Source organism: Panthera onca, chromosome A2 (genome assembly GCF_046562875.1).
Source record: "Panthera onca isolate mPanOnc1 chromosome A2, mPanOnc1 haplotype 2, whole genome shotgun sequence".
Classification (NCBI taxonomy): Eukaryota; Metazoa; Chordata; class Mammalia; order Carnivora; family Felidae; genus Panthera; species Panthera onca.
In genome coordinates this window covers 104,390,945-104,414,459 of record NC_138340.1, presented here as the reverse complement: position 1 = coordinate 104,414,459, position 23,515 = coordinate 104,390,945, and the positions used below count along the sequence as shown (strand labels likewise).

The 23,515-nt window shown below is 39.4% G+C and overlaps 1 pseudogene; it reads right to left on the bottom strand.

The window, feature by feature from the left end:
- Positions 1 to 8,197: 8,197 nt before the first annotated feature.
- LOC132676624 (centromere protein V-like) overlaps positions 8,198 to 23,515 on the bottom strand; it is a 47,424-nt pseudogene continuing 32,106 nt past the window's right edge.

Below are 23,515 nucleotides of genomic sequence, written 5' to 3'. Positions count from 1 at the left end.
TATTCCACTAGATGGCAGACGTGGGATGCTACAAGTAACAAATTGAGTCATTTCTGAACAATAACTGAAAGACTAAGAAGAAAAAAGACCATGAGAAGGTAAAATAAGGTTGAAAATGCTAAAATGAAGGAATACAAACAAGCAAGGGGGAAATATTGAATAACCACAGCTGAGATGAATACTGGGAAATAAAAGTGATAAATCTCTATTTTTGTTAAGTGTACAATTTCAGTATATAGTACACTCCCATTCATACTTTGCTTTCTTTGATTATAAAATGTTTTTAAGAAAAACATATATTCCACAAAGAAAGAGAGGTAACTAAGCAACCTTGAAAAATAATGTTGGAATGTCTTCAAGTATGAATCACAGACATGCTGATGAAAAAATAATTCTTTGCTATCAATGGTTATCTTAATAACATTATCTTTGTCCCTACTAATAACGATCCATTCACTTTTCTTCCATTCAGCAAACACTGGTGACTATCTCTGTGCAGGCACAGCACAATCCAGATTTTCAGTGACAGTAAAATGTATGCATTCCACAATCCTGTTCTACCAGTGATTACCTGTGCCTGCATCCAGCCCCAAAGAGAGCATTACTCTATTAGGTCACCCAGTGAGTCAGTAACTGAGTGAAGACTCCACTCCCAAGCTCCTTGTGATCTATACTCACCACCCTGCCGCAGTTTCTCTGTGTGATGTAACAAAGAACACACTACGCCCAGGCTGACATTTTCTAATATCCACCATCACTATACTATAGCTCACCAAGCAGCTATTTAGGGGGTAAACATACTCATTTGTTAAAAGTTAAGATCTCACAATTACTACTTCATTTCTTTTACAAATATTTCTTGAATCTCTACTATACCCTAGACACTCAATTGGGTTAAAAGGAAAAAGTTCCAGTAATGCCCTCTAGAACTATTACCTGGTAAAAGGGGAGAGGTGCTGTGAGAAGGGGAAGTGCTGACACGGAGTAATGGAGGGAGGGCTGGGATACCACATACCATGATTTCACAAGTGGAACCCAGGGCCCATAACAAAGGGGTGTGACATACACAAAACCATTTATCACATGTGAAATGGAACAAATACCTAATCCACGGTCATCTGACTGCAAAGCCTGTGGCTTTAAGCTCTGGTCTACTTTACATATACTATATGCAAAGCAGTATATTCAGTTTCTGATATCACAACATTCTAATAAGGTATATGTCTTCCCAGGTGCTTGGGTGGTTCCGTTGGTTAAGCATCTGACTCTTGATTTCGACTTAGGTCATGGTCTCATGGTCCACAGTTTCAAGCCCCACGTAAAGCCTGCTTGGGATTCTCTTTCCTTCTCTCTCTGCCCTCTCTTTCTCTCTCAAAAATAAATAAACATTAAAAAAAAGAAATATATCTTCCCTTTAAACCACTTATAGTCTAATAATAGGGATAAATAAGTATGTATACCATTTAGAAGGTGCTACTTTCATAAAAGTTCTAGAAGGCCAGACAGGTGGCATTATTTGTAACTGGGAAGAATCAATAGACATTCTATGAATGAGGTGACACTGAGCAAACCTTGAAGGGTGGGTACGACTTGGACTGTGATACTGGGCACAAGTGATGGTTCATAAATCATGAACTGGGCAGAGGGAGCAGGGAGTAGTCTGGGCTGATTAGTGTGTCTACTTCCTAATAAAATAAACAATATGGTTTAAAAATCCCTGTTTCTGTGGCATATTATAAATGAGTCAAATATACATATATCAGAAGATGGTAAATGAACAAAGAATGTCTAACCAGAGATAGAGCTGTGCTGGAGGGGACCACAGCCATCAAGGAAGAGAAAATGAAGGACAAGTGTTCCAGGAGAGGGAACAGGATGTGCCAAAGTCCTGAGACAGGAGCACACAAAAAGGATAAAAAGAAATAAAATTAGAAAGATAAATTGGACCATAATAAAGAAAGGCCATCGTATTGGCATAGATCATGATTCTGAGGACAGCTGAGACAGTTCCCAGATTTAACTGTGGCTGGAATCCAGAGATCACTTCTCCTAAAGGCTTTTGGACTCCAAAGCTAAAAAGTAGACTGTATTGTGCTCATTCCATTTGGTGACCCAAAAAGGGCAATTCTCCTCTTAAGGGTTATCTGTTCTGACATCCCACAACCTAGGTGGAAAGCAGTTCAATTCTTGAACACGTTCACTGGAAGGAGAGATATAGCTAATAAAATGTGAATGTAAGGTGGTTTATAGTGTAGCAAAGATGACCCTGGCCTTCCATGCAGACTGTGTGGAGAAGTTCCAGAAGGCTGCCATCACTGTGCTTAGCAACAGGGTATCTGGTCAGAAATAACAAGGATTATCCCTTGGTCAGTTTCCACATCTCAATAGTCTGCACTTGCGCTGTGAAGGTGCCAATGTTTGACCATGCTCGTGTCATGGGTCTGAATTGTGCCAGCAATGTCCCTTCACAGTGTTTATCATTCCATAATCATGTCCTCACTGGACCAGTCCCATCAATGGGTGGACCAGATTCAGTGTGGCCTTCCAGGGGCCATCTTTCTCTGGCTTTGGAATCATCCTCACTTGGTGATGGCTCCCACACACGGCAAGTAAAATTAGGGGCACACAAGGACACGAACAAAACACACAAAGACACAAATCTGCAACTCAGAATGGCAGCCTTATCATATACCTTCATCTCTCCTCTCTACCCAAGATATCACCTTAACTTGTGCTAATTAAATGATTCACCTCTATTCCAAAGATAATTACTTTGAATTTAAATTAGGCTATTTCTGAACCCCCAACAGTTGGAACAATTTCACTGATTCCTTTTGGCTGCAGTCAAAACTAGAAGCAAAGTTTGGCCCTACCAGGCCTTCAAATTGAGTAACTCTTCTTTCTGAGAATAGAAAGGATGTGCAACAGTGCCCCACACTGTCGTCAGCCTTCAGACTGCAGGTCACTTTTACGTGGCTTTCTATGCTTTTCCTCTGGATCCTTACTTTTTTCTCATTTTGGGAATGGGATTAAGTCTCCGGTTATTTCAAGAATGTCACAGATGAACTTACCAACAACACTAAACTACCTGGACAAAGAAATATTTCTGAGGCTCTGATAATTGGTCCTTATCCTTCCACTAAAATCATCATTAATTGAGACCAAATTGCTAGTGCAAAACCTCTGTAGAAATCACCTAATGGCATTCATTTGCTGGGTCAAGAAGGATAGTGACTCTATTTCACTCTTCTACAAAACACTAATCCTTCAGTCTTCCCCTTCCAGAATTTAGCAGCACAATATTTGTCTGCAATTCTTAACACTAAAACAGGGAGATTTCATGAATACATAAAAAAAAAAAAAAAAATAAGAATGTCAGGCAACTGCCAGTTACATCTTCAAGAATGTTGGACTGAATTTCAGGACATGAATTTTAAATTCTAACATAGTCAACCAGAACAATCAAAACTTAGATAAACTTCAACTGCCAAAATTAAAAATAATGCTATCAAGCAATGCAACATTATCAATAACGTGGAATACAATAACATAAGCATAAGTACCTAGCCTATTTCAAAAATGTGGCGACTAGATATCTTTCTATCTAACCAAATATTCTTCATTTGAAAGAAAAATAAAGATGTCCTTTCTCATCCAAATCGTCCTCTATATGTACCCAAATGTGCACCTGAAAGTCTTCTTTTCAAGCTGTTTTAAAAATTATTTTATTTTTAAGTAACCTCTATACCCAACATGGGGCTGGAACTTACAACCCTGAGATCAAGAGTTATAGACTCCATTGACTGAGCCAGCCAGGTGCCCCTCAACACTTTCCATGCATTATGTTTTAAAATTCACTACAGGGGTGCCTGGGTGGCTCAGTCAGTTAAGCATCCTACTCTTGATTTCAGTTCAGGTCATGATCTCACAGTTTGTGAGTTCAAGCCCCACATCAGGCTCCATGATGACAATGTGAAGCCTGCTTGGAATTCTCCCTCCCTCTCTCTCCCTCTCCCTCTCTCTCCCTCCCTCTCCCTCCTCTCTCTCTCTCTCCCTTGCTTGCATGCAGTCTCTCTCAAAAACAAATTAATACGCTTAAAGAAATTGCTTTAAATAAAATTCACTGTAAAATAAATCTATAGAAACACATGTATTTACTTGAACAAATGTGCCCAGACAAGTTGATACTGAGATAATATCAATAGACTGAATAAAAATGTTGAATTAAGAAGTTTGATATAGAAAACATAAGACAATACATTTTTTCCTTAGGGACAGGGAAGTCTTTTTAAAACATAGGAAAGGAAATACTAATAATTTTGACAATGTCAAAACTTAAAACTTTGCAAAGGGCATTTTTTTTAAGTTGCAAAAGGCACCATAAAAATTAAAACATAAGTAACAAATTGAGTAAAAAAAAAAATGTTCCCATTATACATAAAAGGCAAAAGACCAGAATCCAGAATATATATAAAGAATAAAAATCATCCCCCCAAATCAAATCATATATACAGCAACTCACAGATAAGGGGAAAACACATAAATGTACCTCTACTTCATTAAAAACCGGATAATTAGATATTAAAGCTCAATATTTCCTTTTTTGCCCATCAAATTAAAAAAAAACTGATAACACCACGGTCTGAGCACGGGGTGAGCAAACAGATCACTGCATATCATGGGCACTACAAGCTGGCATGGCGGCCATTGGAGGGCAGTCTCTCTGACTGTATCTAAGACTCCTTGCATTCCTCCTCTGAATGCCACCTAGAAGAAGACTCGCACACCTCCACAAGAAGAATATTCAAGGATACGTCAAGAATTGTTTGTATGATAAAAAATCTGTGCAGAGAAACACTATCTCTCCAGATGCTTAATTGGTATTAAGCAAAACAAAAAACAAAAAAACAAAAAAAGGATTTCTCAGTCAGGTAGGTTGAGGAAACTCTTAAGTTAAATTAAACTGACCTGACTTTGTTGCCATGGGATTTCTCAGAGCATCAGATGTGCTTCCTGCGCTCTGAGTCTATGAAGACCAATAGCAGGCAGCACTTAAAAAATTACTGAATTACCAAAATCTTTCACGGATACAAGGAACTAGTGGTTTAGAGAAAGAACTTGGAGAGTATGCTGAGCTACTTGGTGGTGAGAAAATGGCTGAGACCTCTTTCCACAGAAGAGCCAATAGCATGGTGGTCTCTGAGAAGGTAGTGGGCAGGCAGATTGAGCAATGAGTGGACAATAAAGAAGTAAGACAGTGTAGCCTCTTCTTTTAGCAAAATTCAAAGAAGTAGGATCAGAGAGAGAGGGCAGTATAGGATTGGGGGCAGGTGTGTTTTGTACTGCTTTGTTTGTGGGTGCTCTTTCTGTTTCTGTTTGTAATGTGGAAGACACATGTATATGTTTGTAAGTAGTAACTGGTAATGGGTGAGTAGAGGGGCAGAATTTCAAAATGCAAACACACCTTAGAAGTGTATATTACAAAAGAGGAAAAGATTAGCCATGCCTTGGAACAAAGCTTGAAATGTCCAGATTTCTCTAGTTTACTTCACATAGAAAGCTGCAAAGTTTATTCATGATATGATTGGTGAGGACAGTGAAGATGAGAAAGAGAAGGTGGTTAAAGGAAAAGGATGGATATTCTCTTTCAGGGGAAGGAACATCAATGATTTTATGTATGTATGTATGTATGTATGTATGTATGTATGTATGTATTTATAACAACTGTTAAGCCTAGCCTTTGGGTCTAGATTTGAACTTCTGCATCAGAAGGGTAGGTGAAAGAATAAATATAGTATATGGATGCCACTAGAAATGTTCAAGTATTGTTTTGGGTGATGAATTAAGTGCCACCTTAAAACAATTTCTTCAGGAAAATAAAAAGCACTCAATTCAGGCTGCACATGTTAGCACGACAGTTTTCCACAAGAGGGCAGCATGTCCTCATTTTTGAATAGGGCTTGGTTTACGGTTGGTTTCCATTCTCTTCTCCAGTCAAAATTCTTTTTTTTCCCCCTAGCAGACCACTGCTAAACATAAACGTGTTTGGTTTCATCTGGGAACGCTGATGTGAACATAATACATTCCTTCCCGATGCAGACACAGGTGAGATTTTATTGGACACATGTTCGCCATTTTCAGGAACACAGACCTGACATGGCATAAAAAGCATGTTAAATGACAACGGTTGACAGTGGAGAAGCTGTTTGAGATCCTGTAATTTCATTCTACACAAGTTGGCAGAAATTTTCTTTTTAATAAGCATTGTTGACTTTCAGAAAAATCTACCCTTCTCTCTTGGGTGAGTATATATTCACCAAAATCTTATAGCAACATATACTCCTTAGTGTAAAAATATGACGGATAAGGGTACTGTTTCTCAAGCTTCAAAAATATCTATACAATTTCGCCAGGACCTTGCCTCCAATATAAATATTATATTACAATGTTTTAATCTTCTAAGTACCAAAAAGGCGCTAGGTACTATAGTTCACATAGTTATAGAAAATAAAGTTAAATGGAGGGTATTAATAATGTAAGAGTCCAGATTTTATTAATTTTTTAATTTTAATTTGTAGGAAGACAATGCTGTAGTAGATGTATTTTCCAAAATGGTAGAAATTATTTTAATCCCACACCATTAATGTGAAAGTCAAGTTAACCACATAAACTACTTGGGCGTTTTGCCATTTAAATAACTGTAACTCAATGAAACATAATAGATTTTAAAATAAAATTCTGGTTTATTTTACCCTCATTAACTATGAAACAGGTTTGTTTGATTGGGTTTTGTTTTTGTTTTAAAGTCTCTGAAGCTTGAGTTGCTTTCCCAGAGTGAATTCTTTACTAATACATATCACCCTTCAAATAGAAGATTTCCCATCAAACTATTGGCATCCACTAAACACTAATAACCTAAGAATTCAGCCGGGCAGAAAAGCAATCTGAAGTGTCCAGGAATGAATTATTTGTTCCGCAGATAATCCTGCCTTTGCACAAAAGAAACAGGGGGAAGAGGAGTGCATTGTTCTTTTGATAACAAATAACAGAGACCCTCCCTGAATTGCACCTTTGCCTACTCCAGGAATGAAGATGGAAATGTTACCCAAAGCATCCCGGTCCTTGCTCATTATGATTCTGCAAAGTCCTGCCATTTAGGAATCGTGTCTCAATTTCTGTACAGATGAAGCAGGAAGGTCAGACCGAGCTTTAATCAAAGGTATCTCCCTGCTGGGCCGAGAGGCTTCCCTCTCTCATATATGTGGCTTTAATTTGGTTGCTCTTTTTCTTTTTTTTAAGGTGCCTAAAGCCATGTCGGGGCCTGGCCAGGCTGTTGTTCACTTAATCCCTGAAGCCGAGTGAGGACTCTGATATTGTCATTGACAATTTACTCTTGCACCGTTTCTCTGCTTAACTGAGAGGGGTTGTGTCACCGGTGTACCATCAAAAATACACGAAGGACTCGCCCCTTATTAAGAGATGTCGTGTCAGTCGCGCTAACATTTGTAACACAACCCTAGCAATGAGCAGTCCTCATCCCTCACAGGAAGCAAGTGGGCACACTGATTTGAGAGGGATTATCTCCTCCAGGAGAGAGTGTACTATGCTGTTATTCCATTTCCTTCAGAGGCTTTTCACTTTTTTCTGAACTCACCATAGTATCTTCCCTCACCTATGCCTCAACAGGATCCAGCATCCCCACTGCCACGTGTACGTACCCCAGGTCCCTGACTCTCTCTCTTTCCCCCTACCCACCTCTATTGCTGGAAAGACCTTGATCATCTCCAACCCTTTTGTTTCAGAGGAGAGAGAATCCTTTTTATTTTTCCAATGTCCTAGATGCCATTTTTCATTCATTCTGCATTAGGTGGGAATTGTTGATTTCCTCTTGGGAAACCTGGCTAGTTAGAATTGATAAATCAAGTCATTTGGGGGCTTATAATGGTGTCATAGCACTACATGGCAGGGCATCTCTCCTCCCAGGCTCTACATTGCATATCCCACTTGAGTTTTCCTCTTCAATTCACAAGTTTCTCAACCTTCACTAAAATGCGAGACTATATGTGTTATAGTGACTATAGGACTATAATGTAGTATATATTAGTATATATAATAGCCATATAATACAGCGTATAATAAAGAAAACTTGATTTCCAGTCATCAAGCTCAAAAAAGCATGGGTTTCCATCCCTGTACTTTAGACATAGGAGATGACTGGGAGGTGGCACAGCACACCTGGGGCAAAACTGCCTCCACCTTTATCAGCCCACTTTTCCCAGGCACCTCTTCCCCATTTTTCCTTCTGGCTGGCCGTCTGCTGCCAGCTAAAAGATCATTAAAACCAGCTTAATTTGGGGCCATTTCCAGGGAGGGAGAAGCAAGGAAGGCCTGCTGTACGACCTTGGAAGGCTGCTTTTCCGTGATCTAAATAAAGTCTTTGAAGTGACTCCAAGGATGTTATCCAGGATTAGAGACTTTGAAGAGAGCAAGGACCTTCACCGTGTCCTCCCCTTCCTTCATCTTAATAGCATTTCTCTAATAAAATGCCTGTCCTTTGGCTTGAACACCTTGAACTATAGAATCTTCAAGAGATTAAGTAATAGTGCTTCAGGGAATCAAAAGAACTATTCTGTTAAGGCCACAAATACCTCCCTCCCTACTCTTTGGTTGCACATATTATCTGCTTTCACTACACAGTGCCTAGACTGTGTAGTTTGGCTTTGAAACTTTGAAAGCTAGTTATCACAGCCAGAATATTACACTGACAGAGCATCCTGGTAGCTCTGCCTCCAGTCCCAGTCATTACCCTCCTGCTGCCCAATATCAAGGGAATCAAAGTCAGGTTCTTACCTACAGGTCTTGTGTTCTCTACCCCATGAACAGCGACATTCTCTCTCTGTCTTTCTAATCTTGCAATTGTTAAGACTCTTGGTTGAGAGTGGCAAAAGTGGACTCACAGGAAAGAAAAGAATTTGTGGTTCAGAGAAGAAGGCATCTCACAGAAACCAAGAAAGGGTTGATCAGCAGACCACAGCAAGGGCAGAGACTCAGATGGGGTTCATGGATGGAAGCAGGACCATGGCAAGGCTCCGCACCCCATCTCTGCAGAGTGTTCTTCAGTCTTTCTCACTTTGCTCTCGCCAATGCTGGTATCATTTTCTCTGTTCCTAAGGCAGAAACACACAACAGAATTATCTTTCCCAGAAAAATTTTTAAATGCAGGCTAAAACTTTGATTTTCCTATGAAGGCACCTTAATCTTGGGATGTACACTGTGTTCAGGTGTATGTAGATGTCAGTACCCAATACAACCAAATGGCCAGATAAAGGTCAAAAAGAGAGAGGATGGTTGTGGTAAGATGAATAATGGTTCCCAAAGACATCCAGGCTCTAATCTCTGGAAACTCAGTATTACCTATGTGGCCAAAGTGACTTTGAAAATGTGATTAAGTTAAGGGTCCTGAGATAGGAAGGTTACCCATGATGATCATGTGAACCCTAATGGAAGCAAGTGTTCTTAAAAGAGACAGGCGGAGGGAAATTCCACTGAAAGGAGATGGAAGCTGAGAGTGGAGTGATATGCTTTGAAAATGAAAGGAGGGGCCACAGACCAAGGAAGACAAGCAGGCATTAGACACCAGAGAAGGCAAAGACAAGATTCTCTCTTGGAGTCTCAGAAGAGTGCACATTCCTGCCGGCACCTTGATTTCAACCCAGTGAAAACCATTTCAGATTTCTGGCATCCAGAACTGTAAGAGAATAAGTTTGTGCTGTTTTAAGCCAACATTGTGGCATTTTATTACAGCAGCCATAGGGAACTAATGTAGAAGTTCTTAAAATACAAGAAGGAGCGGAAATGCCTAGGATGAGAATTCTTGGTAAAGCTCTGAGCTGTCACTACAAAAGAAGCCTCCACAATCCCGCCTCAGGAGGGGAGTGTCCCAGTGTTAGCCAGTGTCTGACTTCTACGTAGCAACTTCAGACACATGCAAAGAAAGTACCTTATGACTGAACAACTAGATACAAATGCTTTCTGCTTTAAGGGGGAAAGGTTCAAAAGAAGTAGGAATAGCAATGAATGGTGACTTGGGAGGAAGTTCAAAGAGAAACCAAGTATGAGGTTTCTCAACCTGAACAGAGAAGGAAAGAGAGGTGTAAGGCCCTAGAAAGAACTCTACATCAGAAATTAGGGTTCCGTTGTTCCTGATTCTACTTACAGAGTAGGGTAGGTCCTCTCGCCTTCTTAGCTTTTGTCTAGGCATCTTTGACATCGGGACTTAAGTGACATGATCCTGAAGACCTCCTCCAGCTCTAGGATACTGTGATACTCAAATTTCTGTCTAGATTTTGGCCTAGATATTTCAGTGTTCAACCCTGGGGCTCTTGAAGTTTACCTTCCTGTGCTCTGCTCTGGCATGGTAGATACAGTGACATAAAATCCTGCATTTTATGCAGAAAGCCCACAGATGGTCATGTATAAAACCTCAAAGATTATTTAGTAAGAAAGAGAACCAGAGAAGCTAAAGACAAGGCCCTTAAATTAGCCATGCAAAAAATCTTCACAATGGACTGCTTATTGAGGCAAATGTGAATATTTCTCAAGGAAATCTGGAGAGAGTTCTGCAGAGCTGAAGGTAAAACACAAAGCCATCAGCACCACTAAAGGGAAGAGCACATTCCCTGGTGATGGTAGAATTCAATGGTAACAGGGAAAAAACAGCACCTTTTAACAAATAAGGTAATTTCTGTGTTTGGGAAATAAATTGAAGACAAGCAGATGTGCCTGAAATTGGCACATCAAAACCTATTCCTCTCCTAAATTCCTCATCTATGTTCCTTTTGTCAGCTAAAATCATAGCAATCTTAACAAAAGTTATTAGTTATTTCAATCTCTAAAAAAGAAAAAAAATGGCCATAAATTGTTCTTTCAACAGCCTCAAATAATCTGTGCAGCTCTGTCATCTATATGGAAATAAAAACGTTTTTGTTCTGTCCTGAAACTCTAATAAAAAGGGAAGTTATATGTGCCAATTCAATGTTGCCTTCATTTAAATGTAACAGAACCCAAAATACAGTGATTTAATCAAAAAGGTCTCAGCTCTTCTCTCATTAGAGTAAGTTCAGAGGTTGGCAATCCGTGGTTAGTCCAAGGACTTCACAATGACATCAGTGTCTCAGCTCCTATCTTCTGCCCTGTCATCCTCAGCAGGTGGCTTTGCGTTACATTGTTAATCCATGGGATACAAGATAGATGCTCCAACTTCAACTCACTCTGAATTCTAGGCAAGAGAAAAGAAGGAAATGCTGAGGGCAAAAGGTGAAAGACTTACTTGTTCCCTTTCAAATGCTTTTCCGAAAGCAGCATCTACTTAGAGCTATGTCTCTCTTTAGTCATCCCCAGCAGCAGAAGAGGCTGGGCAATTCATGTTTTAAAAGTGGGCACCTTTCTTTCTTAAAGAATATCAGGATTTCTTTTAGGAATAAAGTAAAGAAGAATGGATACTGGGTGTACAACTAAAATGTCCACCATATTTTTGAAAAATTGTCAACTATTTTATTTGCTTCAATGAAAATGATCATTATGGCTTCTCTTATAGCTATTTAAAAGAAGAAGAAGAAACATACTTTAGTAGTAGGGTGTATTCATTAAGAATCCTTGGGTGCATTTGCAACAACATGGATGGAACATGAGGGTATTATGCTAAGTGAAATAAGTCAGAGAAAGACAGATATTGTATGATTTCACTCATATGTGGAATCTGAGAAACGTAACAGAAGACCACCAGAGAAGGGAAGGGGAAAAATAATTTCAAACAGAGAGGGAAGCAAACCATAAGAGACTCTTAAATACAGAGAACAAACAGAGGGTTGATGGGAAGGTGAGGGGGAGAGGGGAAAGTGGGTGATGGGCATTGAGGAGGGCACTTGTTGAGATGAGCACTGGGTGTTGTATGTAAGCGATGAATCATGGGAATCTACTCCCAAGGCCAACAGCACACTGTATACATTGTATGTTAGCTAACTTGACAATAAATTATATTAAAAAAAAAAAGAATCCTTGGTTGCAAGCAACTGAAACCAACTGACAAACTAAGGCAAAAAAGGGGAAGGTGGCTTGTTGGACAGGTACCAAGTTATTTCATAAAAGTGAAGAAAAGTTTGAATAACTTACTCTCATAAAGAAAAAAAAATAAGGATGTTCCAAGGATGTCTTGGAGTTTTCCTCTACAAATCTGCCAATAACAGATATAGACCAAATAGTGCATCTTACAAAATAGCACCCTAAAATTGCAAGGTGATAACCGCCAGCTCATGTCACAGCTGGGTTTTTATTAGGTCATTGAATCATCCTATAAGGCCAGTATTTTCTGAATGACAGGGCATATGATAGGGTCCAGTAATCCCTTGGGTATCATCCCATTGTTTACTACTTTTGCTGTGAATTTAGGGGTCACATGTTTACTCTGACAGAGTATATGACCTTCAATAAACTCAAAAAAGACGAGTATAGGAAGAAAAAGAAATATAAGTCCAGAACATGCATATCTATTCTTATAGGAAAAGAAAGAAAGAAAGAAAGAAAGAAAGAAAGAAAGAAAGAGAAAGAAAAAGAAAGAAAGAAAGAAAAGAAAGAATCTGATTTATTCACTGATGACAGGTGCCCAATTTAGTTGATCTAATTACTGGGTATCCAGGAAGCACCCCTGAGGTTTGGTGCCAGATTGTGGTTCAGGATTTGAAGCCATTGCTTGAAAAATTGGTCACTCAGCAATGATACTAACCAGGCAAGTCATATCTAGTGAGGTGAAATTCACAAAGTTAAGCCTATAGCAAGTATAGCATCTATCTCTGCCACCATGCCTGCTTTATTCATAAGCCGGCTGATTAAAACCTGTACTGCCTAATAAAGGAAAAAGACTGGTAGCTATGGGCCATCCTGTCTACCTGACAACTAAGAGTCTCTTCCACAGTGAAAGTCTTCTGAAAGGTATAAATGAGACACAACTGTTTTCATGCTCCAAGCTCATTCTGTGAGATCCAGTCAAACCATTCCTTTACTATCTTGTCAACACTATCCTAATCTTGCTCTTTCCCAACAAGGGTCAGACAAAAAAAATCGCCTAAAAATCAATACAAATCCTGATTTTAAGCCAAATTTCCTTCTAGGCAAAGTAAATAGCAAATTGTTATGTTTGGTTTTCTGGCCAGAGAGAGGTTTAATTTTCTCCACCATCTTTCAGGGCCACTCCTATCTGGAGCTGTAATACAACAGGCTACTTCCAATTCATATCAGTATTTTACAGAGAGCCAAGGAGAATGTCTTATCTTTAGCCACATGGTTATGGGAAACTACCCATGAAACTATCTATAGGTATAAACTGAGGAACTCATGGCAATGTGAACGATGGGAACATGTGCAACCTGATTGTACAAACTATTCGTGCCTTTGGTATCTGATCTGATGATGGAATATTACTAGCTATACCCAGCTTTCAAGCTAAGTATATCAAATAGCATTAGTTGCTTATAAATAGTTCAAAGCCTGTAGTTGTCCAAGAGCAGGGATTCTGTCTTCACCAGAGTCCCTTTAAAAAGGAGGAGTTACCTAGAAAGAAGAGCATGGCTCTGCTCTCAAATTCTAGAGATCATGACTGGATTGTCCCATGAGGGCTTATCACAGACTCCATTGTGCATCCTGGTCTCCAAACAGTACCTTTGGAACTGCTGGGTAATTAGGGTTGAGTAAAAAACAACATGAACTTTACTATGAAAGAGCCAAATCTCTTGGTCTGGGAGACTTTCAGATAAATTTATAATTCTTTCTCCGTCTTATCTTGCCATGTTTTACTCTGTGTTTCCTTCTCTCACAGACTGTGGGTTTCGCCACCATATGACTTGCTTTGATCAATGGAATATGGGTGAATATGACAGTATTCCAGTTCCTAAAAGAGACTTTAAGATGTGACGTGTATGAATTGTTCTCTTGTGCCCCCACCCTGCACCAGGAGAACATCCCAAGTAGGTGGCACTCTTTCAGCTTTGGGCCTACAATGAAAAGACATAGAGCACCCTGAGCCCTCCCTGCTACCTGTAGGACAGCTGCCATGGCAATGTGTGATTCAAAGAAAGGAAAAGTAAATGCTTATTTTTGCAAGCCATTCAGATTCTCAAGGCTTTTGTTACACAGTAAAACCTACGAAAGCTGACTCAAATTAACAAATAAATAGGTCACAGACAATACACAACATGTTCTTTCAAATAATCATAAACTATCTTCAGAATATGTAGAAGACCACCGTGCCCCGTGTTGTGCCTCCTTCTCCATGGTAGGAGACACCAGGTACATACACTTGCCCTTTACTTTAGAAATAATATCCCAGGAGTGCCCTCAGTGGCTCAGTCAGTTAAGCCTCTGACTTTGGCTCAGGTCATGATCCCATAGTTCATGAGTTCGAGCCCCACATCAGGCTCTGTGCTGACAGCTCAGAGCCTGGGGCCTGCTTCAGATTCTGTGTCTCCCTCTCTCTCTCTGCCCCTCTCCCCTGCTCACGCTCTCTCTGTCTCTCTCTCAAAAAAAAATTAAAACGAAATAAAAAAATAAAATAGAAATAATATCCCAGAATACTCTAAATCTTTAATGCCATAGAAATGTCAAAGTATCAAACCCCAGAGATTTTGTAGGCATTATCTCCTAGCCCTTGGACCCAAACATCTGAGGTATCCCCCATTTCCTGTTCTCCGAGGCCCATCACTTTAACATCATCAGTGTAATGAACCCATATAGAAGCTATTGTTGATGGCTTACCCAAACCTCCATGACCAAGCCAGTGCAACAATCCCTCAGCTCCTTTGAGTATTACAAGCTAATGACTTCTAGCTGCAACCTTTTGCCCAATGGCTACAGGCAGGAAGATACTTTTTGAACAGTGTCCCTCATGGCTGACTGTGTATCACAGACTTCTAGTTTTCTATCCCAGAATATACTGGGGTGCTTCCCCCTCACACACACAATCCAATGACCATTTCCAAATACCTGACTTTATAGATTTCCTGAGAGTCTACCTCAATGTCTCCCCTATATGATGGCTATTTGGGTTGAGGTTATTAAGGTTGTAAGCAACAGAAATGGGTTCTGGCTAGCTTAGTTGAAAACATTATTGGAAGAGTATAGAAGTGGCCCCCAAATTAAAATAGGGGTTGAGCAATGAAGATTTGAGATGTGAAGAAACCATGGAAACTCCAGACATTTTCAGTTGAGTTTGAAGACCCTCTGTCTTTGGTGGTGGTTTTCGAGTTTTCCTGCACATGATAATTACAAGAGAATTATAAAATTCTGGTGTTGATACTCAGTCCATACCCTAAATGAGTTAAAATCAGAATCTTTTGGAATAAGACCCAAGTATCAATATTCTTTAAAATCCCAAAGGTGATTCCAATCCGCAGCCATTGTTGAAGGTATCTGTATCAAAATCACCTAGAAGTCTTATTAAAACAGATTGTTGGGCTCCAATCTGAGTTTCTGATATACATAAAAATCAATTAGACATAATTTGCATTTACAGCAAGTTCCTAGGTGATGCTGAACCTGGGTCTGAGGTGGGTTTAAGATTCTGTATTCCTAACAAACTCTCATATGATCTGAGGCTGTGGACACTCCAATCACACCTGGGATAACAAAGTATGGAGCAGTGGTTCTCAAAATTTAGTAAGCATAAAAGTCATTGCAAACCTTGTGAAATGTATCGTCTGGTACTCTACCACTGAATTCTGATTCATTGGTTCTGATGTGAGAGACAATATTTTCTATGCATAAGTAGCTCCCAGATGATGTTGACGCTGTCAGTCCTTAGGCCACACTTTTCTAGCACTGCTCTAGAGTGATGGTTCCGAGCCAGAAGTGCTTTTCCCTCCCAAAGGGACATTTGGCAAGATCTGGATACATTTTTTATTGTCACACTGATGGGGAGAGAGGGGTACGGAGAGTGTGCTACCAACATCTAGTGGGTAGAAGCCAGGGATACAGCTAAACATCCCATAATGCTCAGATAGGACAGCCCCCACAACAAATTTTCCAGCTTAAGATGTCAAAGTGCCAGAGTTGAGAAACCCTGCTCTGGAGGGTGGCTGTTAACAACACTCAGCTGCTCCTCCCTACCTATCCATCCTGAGTTTGTAATTCCTGTGAGAAAGAATAATATTGTCTCAGCTTAGGCGTCCATCCTTGGATCACTCAACTATGCCAAGGAGGCAAGTTCTTGGAGTACATACAAGACAACTGGAGACTCGGTCCTCAGAGAGAAGCAATAGAAGGCAGACAACGAGTTGTTCTGAAAGTCAAGAGAAGGAGGGTAAGGTACAACTTTAGCCAAGACAATTGTGCTCACTAGAGCACGGGGGCAGTGGGTAATGGGCATCTGTCTGAGGAATGATGAATGATTGAGTCTTCACACACAGCAGTCACTGGAGCTGCTGCTGTAGCCTAAAAAGCTGGGAACCTCATTCCAGGCTCTTGACGCCCAAGGTAGCTGCAAAGAGCTCCCAGTATTTCTTTACTTCCTATGTGTCCTTGAGACAGATCTCCATCCCTCAGGTACAGAGCCTATTTCTTTTCCTTGCAAACTGAAGCATGTACACACAGAAACAGGCACATGCATGTGTACATGCACCCCCCCCCACACACACACATACACACAGAGTGTTCAATATTAATTCGGTCTGAACAATCTATCCCCATAAGAACTGATGAAACACATAAGGAATTGAGGGATAAAGGAAATGATCTTGCCCTAGTCTTTATTTTCACTTTGGTTGTTCAATTCTGTCTCAGACACTAACTTTACTCTATCAGAGTTTGTCCTGGAATTATCACTTTCTTGAATGGGAGTAATAATAGCTACCCACTATTGAGTACTCATTTGGCTATACATATATGCATATTTTAATCCTCATAACATTCTTATGAGGTAGCATTATTATTATCAATGAAGAAAATTAGCCATAGAGAGGTTATATAACTTGTCCAACATCATGTATTTCCTAAGCAGTAGAACTGGAATGCAAACCCAAGTCTGTAAAACACCAAAATCTTTTGCTTATCTACTCTGGACTTTTCCCTACTTCCCAGTCCCAAGCATGAGACATATGATAGCCCAACATCCTCAGTAGCTAAAACAGGTCAATAAAATCTCACAGGACCATCATGAAAAACAAATTTAAACCAAAAATGATCATCAAGGTTGGTTAACACTCATAGTACTTACTGCTTATTGAAGACCATCTGAATACTTACCAGAGACACATAACACCACTTAATAACAATAGAATTTTCATGTCAATCAAGATAGGTATACACCACATTAGTGACTTCAGGCCAGATGGTGAAGTAAACTTAGGATGAGAGAACCCCCACTGGAACCGTTTCCTCCACAAAGATACTACTTATGAGCCTGTTACTGCAAGTTGTTCCCTACAGATCACCCAGAAACATGCTGTCAGATCAGCCCAGCTGGAATGAACCCTGGGTGTTAAAGTAGGAATTTCCCAATGCTTTGTGGATTTCAGACCCAGTCCTTCACTAGCTGTTACAACAGAGGGTAAATAAGTGGAGCATGCATGTGCCATGCCAGCTCCTCAGAAGGTTGTGTCTCACTTAGATCATCAGAGCCATCGGCCAGCTGTCCTGCCATCCCTTATGCTTTGCACAATGCCAAGTATTCTGCAGATGGCTCCCCAAGTGCTAAATAATAACGGTGTCTAGATTTCAAGGGCTGTTTGCAGTACAGTCATTCTTTATACTCATTCTATTAACTGCCGTTGTCTTCACTCTTGGTGCGAAACAGTATTACAAGTGACAAGATGGACACCTGGTTAAAAGACATCTTCAGAAATACAACTCATCGCTCCCAATCATTTCAAACTCTTACAACATTTGACTGGAGCAAAGCATAAAAAATGTTAGTGGCTTGTCCTTTATGCTAGTTGCAAAATTTACAACCACTCCTCCACCTGCATCTTCTCTGAGATCCTATCTGCCTTTGAGGGCTAACATGACATAATTCTACTCCACTATATCATGTAATTGTGAAGAGGAATTTTCTGCTTGGAAGAGACTGTCTCATTTCAATATGCTGTGACATCTTTTGGAAACCAATATCCTCTATAATGGGGAATGGCTGCAGATCAAGGGCAATCATTTCTGTGATTTATGAGCAGTGCAAGCAGATGGTTTTTTGAATATTTGGCTTTTTCCCAAAAACCTCATGCAAGCTAAGCTGTTGTATCTTATTGCATGAAAAGCCTCTGATTCCAGGTACAGGGATGGGCTGACTCAGAATCTGACTTTGTACTTGAAAACCGGGACATGCTGCTAAACTGCAGAAAGCCAAGGAACTTTTTTTTTTTTAATTTCTCCTACAGCTAGCAGCACTCATAACCACAGACCACATTGTAAGCCAAAAAAGAGAAAGCCAGATACCTGGTCTGGAAGGTGAAGATGTCTCACTTTGCTATGGTTATTAGATTATCAATTTTCTCCCCTTAAGACCTGTGTGAATCACAGGGAACACTATTAGCCTGGAAAGAATTAATTATAGCCCTGATAAAGGTGACCTTCCAAACAAAAGCAAAACGGCAAACCAGTCTTTTGTGTGAAGCACCTGAGAAGTTAGAGGGGTTGAGTAGGAGTCTAAACAGGATCTTGAAAAATACTATCTAATTCAAAAGGAGTATGTTGGGCTCTTTTAAGTGGGAGGCCAGGCTATGACAGGAAATTTTAATTATGTATATTATTCAATATTTTGAAATTTGAAGACTTTCATTTCAATTTGGCTGATTTTTTTCACAGGTAAAAGGAATGGGAATTTTTTGAGAGCTAAGGATTGATAATGGATAAAAATATATCATTTCCCCTCAACAGCAGAAGACTTGGGGATGTTGCACATAGAAGTGAAGGCAGCCGGTCAGAGTGACTTGAAACAGGAAACTGTGAAAAGTGACTTTCTCTACAGTTAATATATCTCACAATGTGTCATTAGCTTGGGATACTATTTGTTGCTCTTTCTTTTCTGGAAGGAAGTGAGTAATCAAAATGAGTCTTTAATGATTCTACATTCTTTCCTGTAACAATGAAAACCCTCCCTCTCCTTCCGTTTCTCAGGCCCAGCAGTATAACAACCTTCTCCTATTTAAAACTGTGTGTTCAGGAGAGGTTCTAAGACAAACCTTCCACTGTGACAGATTTCCCCCTAGAAGGTGCCGAACATTCCAGAAATGAACCATGAGGCCTCTAGCACCCCCACCCGTACATCTGAGACCACACTTGGCTCAGCTCACCTGTTTGCCCTAGAAACAGGTACTTGCACCTTTCTGTCCATTATCACAGCTTCCCAGAGCAAAGGGTGGAGTCCTCTTCAAGAATGCAGCCTGATGGAGCACTTGGGTGGCTCAGTTGGTTGAGCGTCCAGCCCTTGGTTTTGCCTCAGGTCATGATCTTAGGTTCGTGGGTTCAAGACCCACGTCGGGCCCTGTGCTGACAGCTTGGAGTCTGGTTGGGATTCTCTCTGTCCCTCTCTCTCTCTGCCCCTCTCTCTCTCTGCCTCTCTCTCTCTCTCAGGAAAAATAAACTTTTTTTTTTTTTTTTAAGAAGAATGCAGACTGAGCCTCTTTAGGAAGTCATAGATTTTCAGTTCTATTAATATTCTTTTTATTCCACAAATTCTATTTTTATTCGCTTAATCACTCATTCACATATCAACTTAACAAATGTTTACAGAGCACATGTCCTAGCTTCAGGACCCAGGCCTGCGCCCCCAGCTCTGAACAGAACACACAAGGTCCTGCTTAACTTCCTGTTATTTGGTTTTACCTTTAAGAATTTACTGAGTTAATTGCTTTATTTTTTTCTTGTTAATAATGAAAAAATATAAAACTATGAATTTGCTTCTGACTGCAGGCTTGATAAGATGCCATTAATGTTTTTACTTAACGACTTCCTTGCCATTGTTTTTTCTAATAACTGATTTGAACTTCTCTTTGAGTTTGCAGAACACCAGTTTGTATTAATGTTTGTTTAATCTTAACAAACAAAAAATTGGAGATATTTTGCTTCCTTATTATTAATTTCTGGTTTATTTTCATTAGAGCCAAAAATGTACCCATTATATTCTGCTTTCTAGAACTTATGGTTTCTTTGTGCACTATTAAGTTCTCAATTTTTTTGTAAATGTTTGATTGTGGGTTGACAAAAATGTATACTCTGTTAGTAATAAATAGAGTTTGAATGAAATATATTATAAATTATTTAATTCAGACACTATTATTTTATTTTGTATACCATATTATTATACTATAATACTACATAGGATATTTATTATATATTATAAATATAAATGTTATAAATTATACTATTAAATGCTACGATTAATTGATTAAAATGTTCTTTTCCTTATGTGTGACTGATCTGTTCAAAACTCAGAGGTATGGGGGCACCTGGGTGGCTCAGTTGGTTGGGCAGCTGACTTCAGCTCAGGTCATGATCTCACAGCTCTAAGGCTCATGGGTCGAGCCCCACATCGGTCTCTGTGCTGACAGCTCAGAGCCTGGAGCCTGCTTCGGATTCTGTGTCTCCCTCTCTCTCTGCCCCTCCCCTACTCACTCTCTCTCTCTCTCTCAACAATAAATAAACATTAAAAAAACTGAGAGGTGTGTTCAAAATCTCATATTTTTAGTGTTTTCTTATATATTTTGATTTTATTCAGTACATTCAAATTAATGACTATTACATTTATACAAAAAAAAAAAAAATCTTCCTGGTCCCCTTTAATGGTTTTTGCCATGAATTCTATTTTCTTTGATGTTAATATTACTATCTGTGCTTTATATCTGTTTGTGTTTGCCTAATGTATCTTCTTACTAGCTTTTACTTTGAAATACTCCTTCTTCATATATCTCTTCTTTAGCATTTACCTTTTTAGAATTTTTTTTGCCACTTTATTTGATATGTGTTTGTTAACTATACTTGAACATCTTTGTTTTCTTATTAGAAAGGTCAACCCACTTAAATGTATTATCATAATTTATATATTGGGTCTTACTCTATTCCTTTTACATATATAACATGTTTTATGCCCCCTACTTGCTAGACTTATTCTTTTATGTCTACTCTTTTTTCTCCCATGTTTTGCTATATTGGTCATACTTTTTGTTTTACTTCTACTAGTTTTATAACTAGTAGATTACTTTTGGTTTTCCAAAGGTTTATATATCTGGTTTTCTATCAATGTCCACTTTACTCCAGCACCATTTGTTGAAAAGACTAGTTTCCCTCCATTGGACTGCTTTTGTACCTTTGTAAACAATCAAGTAGGCATATTTGTGTGGGTCTATTTCTCAATTCTGTATTCTGTTCATTGATCTATGTATCTATCCTGCCAATAACATACAGTCAGGATGCTGTAGAAATTGGGTACACTGATTCCTCCTAATGTATTGTTTTTCAAGTTGTTCTAGCTATTCCGGTTCTTTGACTTAACCATTTAAAAGGCAGAGTAAGCTTGGAGTGCCTGGGTGGCTCAGCTGGTTGACCATTCGACTCTTGATTTTGGCTTAGGTCATGATCTCATGGTTCGTGTAATCGAGTCCTGTGTAAGACTCTGCCTTGGGTGTAAAATCTGCTTGAGATTCTCTCTGCCCCTCCCCCACTTGTGTACATGCAAGCACACTCACACACACACACACACACACACACACACACACACACACACAGACTCTGCCTCTCTCTCTCTTTTTTATGTTTATTTGTTCTTGAGAGAGAGACAGCGAGTGGGGGAGGGCCAGAGAGAGAGGGGGAGACACAGAATCTGAAGCAAGCTCCAGGCTCTGAGCTGTCAGCACAGAGCCCATCTTGGATCTCCAACATACAAACCATGAGATCATAACATGAGCCAAATTCAGAGGCTTAACAGACTGAGCCACACAGGCATCTCTCTCTCTCTCTCTCTCTCTCTCTCTCTCTCTCTCTCTCTCTCTTAAAAATAAAATTTGGGGCACCTGAGTGGCTCAGTCAGTTGCGTGTCCAATTCTTGGCTTTGGCTCAGGTCGTGATCTGTGGTTTAGGTGTTTGATCCCCACATCAGGCTCTACACTGACAGTGTGGAGCCTGCTTGGGATTCTCTCTCTCCTTCTCTCTCCCTTCCCCCACTCATGCTGTCTCTCTCTCAAAATAAATAACTAATTAAAAATAATAATATAAATAAAAAGTCTAATAACCTTGCGCGTATCTACAAAATATATGTCTGGGATTATGAAAGGAATTGATTAAACCTGTATATCAAGGGACACCTGGGTGGCTCAGTTGGTTGAGCATCCAATTTTGGCTCAGGTCATGATCTTTGGTTCATAAGTTCAAGCCCCACATCCGTTCGCGGCTGTCAGTGCAGAGCTTGCTTTGGATCCTCTGTCCTCCTCTCTCTGCCCCTCTTGCCACTTGCACTCTCTCAAAAATAAATTAAAGATATTAAAACCTTGTATATCAACCTGTGGAGAACTGACATTTTTACTATGTTGAGTCTTCCAATTCATGAACACAGTACATCTCTTCAGTTATTTAGGTAATCTTTGATTTCTTTCATCAGCATTCTTATGAAAGCATTGAATGTTTGGATTTAGAATGTAGTTTTTAGTATTCAAGTCTTGTTCACATTTTGATAGATTTGATAGTTTTACACCTAAGTATTTTTCTCTGGGGTTTTTTGAGAAAATTTAAATGGTATTTTATTTTTAAGTTTGATTTCTACATGGTCATTGCTAATATATAGAAATAAAATAGATTTTTCTATGCCTCTCTAGTGACTCTACTAAACTCACTTATTAGTTCTATAAGTTTTTTTAATGCTTATTTTATTTATTTATTTATTTTTGAGAGAGAGAGAGAGACAGAGTGCAAGTAGTAGAGGGGAACACAGAATCTGAAGCAGGCTCCAGGCTCTGAGCTGTCAGCACACAGCCCGACATGGGGCTGGAACCCACGAGCTGCAAAATCATGACCTGAGCTGAAGTCAGACGCTTAACTGACTGAGCCACCCAGGTGCCCCACTAATTCCATGAGTTTTTATGTAGATTCTCTGAGATTTCTTTGTAGATGATTATGTCTTCTGAAAACAGAAACAGGCTTTTTCCTCCATTCTAATTCCATTTCCATTTCTTCCATCCTAATCTAATACTTTTTAGTTCCTTTTCTTGCCTTCTTGCTTTAGGTAGAACTTCTAGCACTATATTGAATAAAATTGTTGAGAGTAGATATCTCTTTACCTTCTTCCCAATATTAGAGGAGTGTATTCAGTCTTTCACAAGTAAAATATTACCTGTAGGATTTTTGTACATGATTTTTATCAAATTTAAGAAGCTCCATTCTATTCCTATTTATTCTGAAAGTCTTTGTGGTAAATATGTACTGAATTATGTAAAGTGCTTTTTGACATAATAGGTACTAAATTATGACAAATGCTTTTTCAGCATTG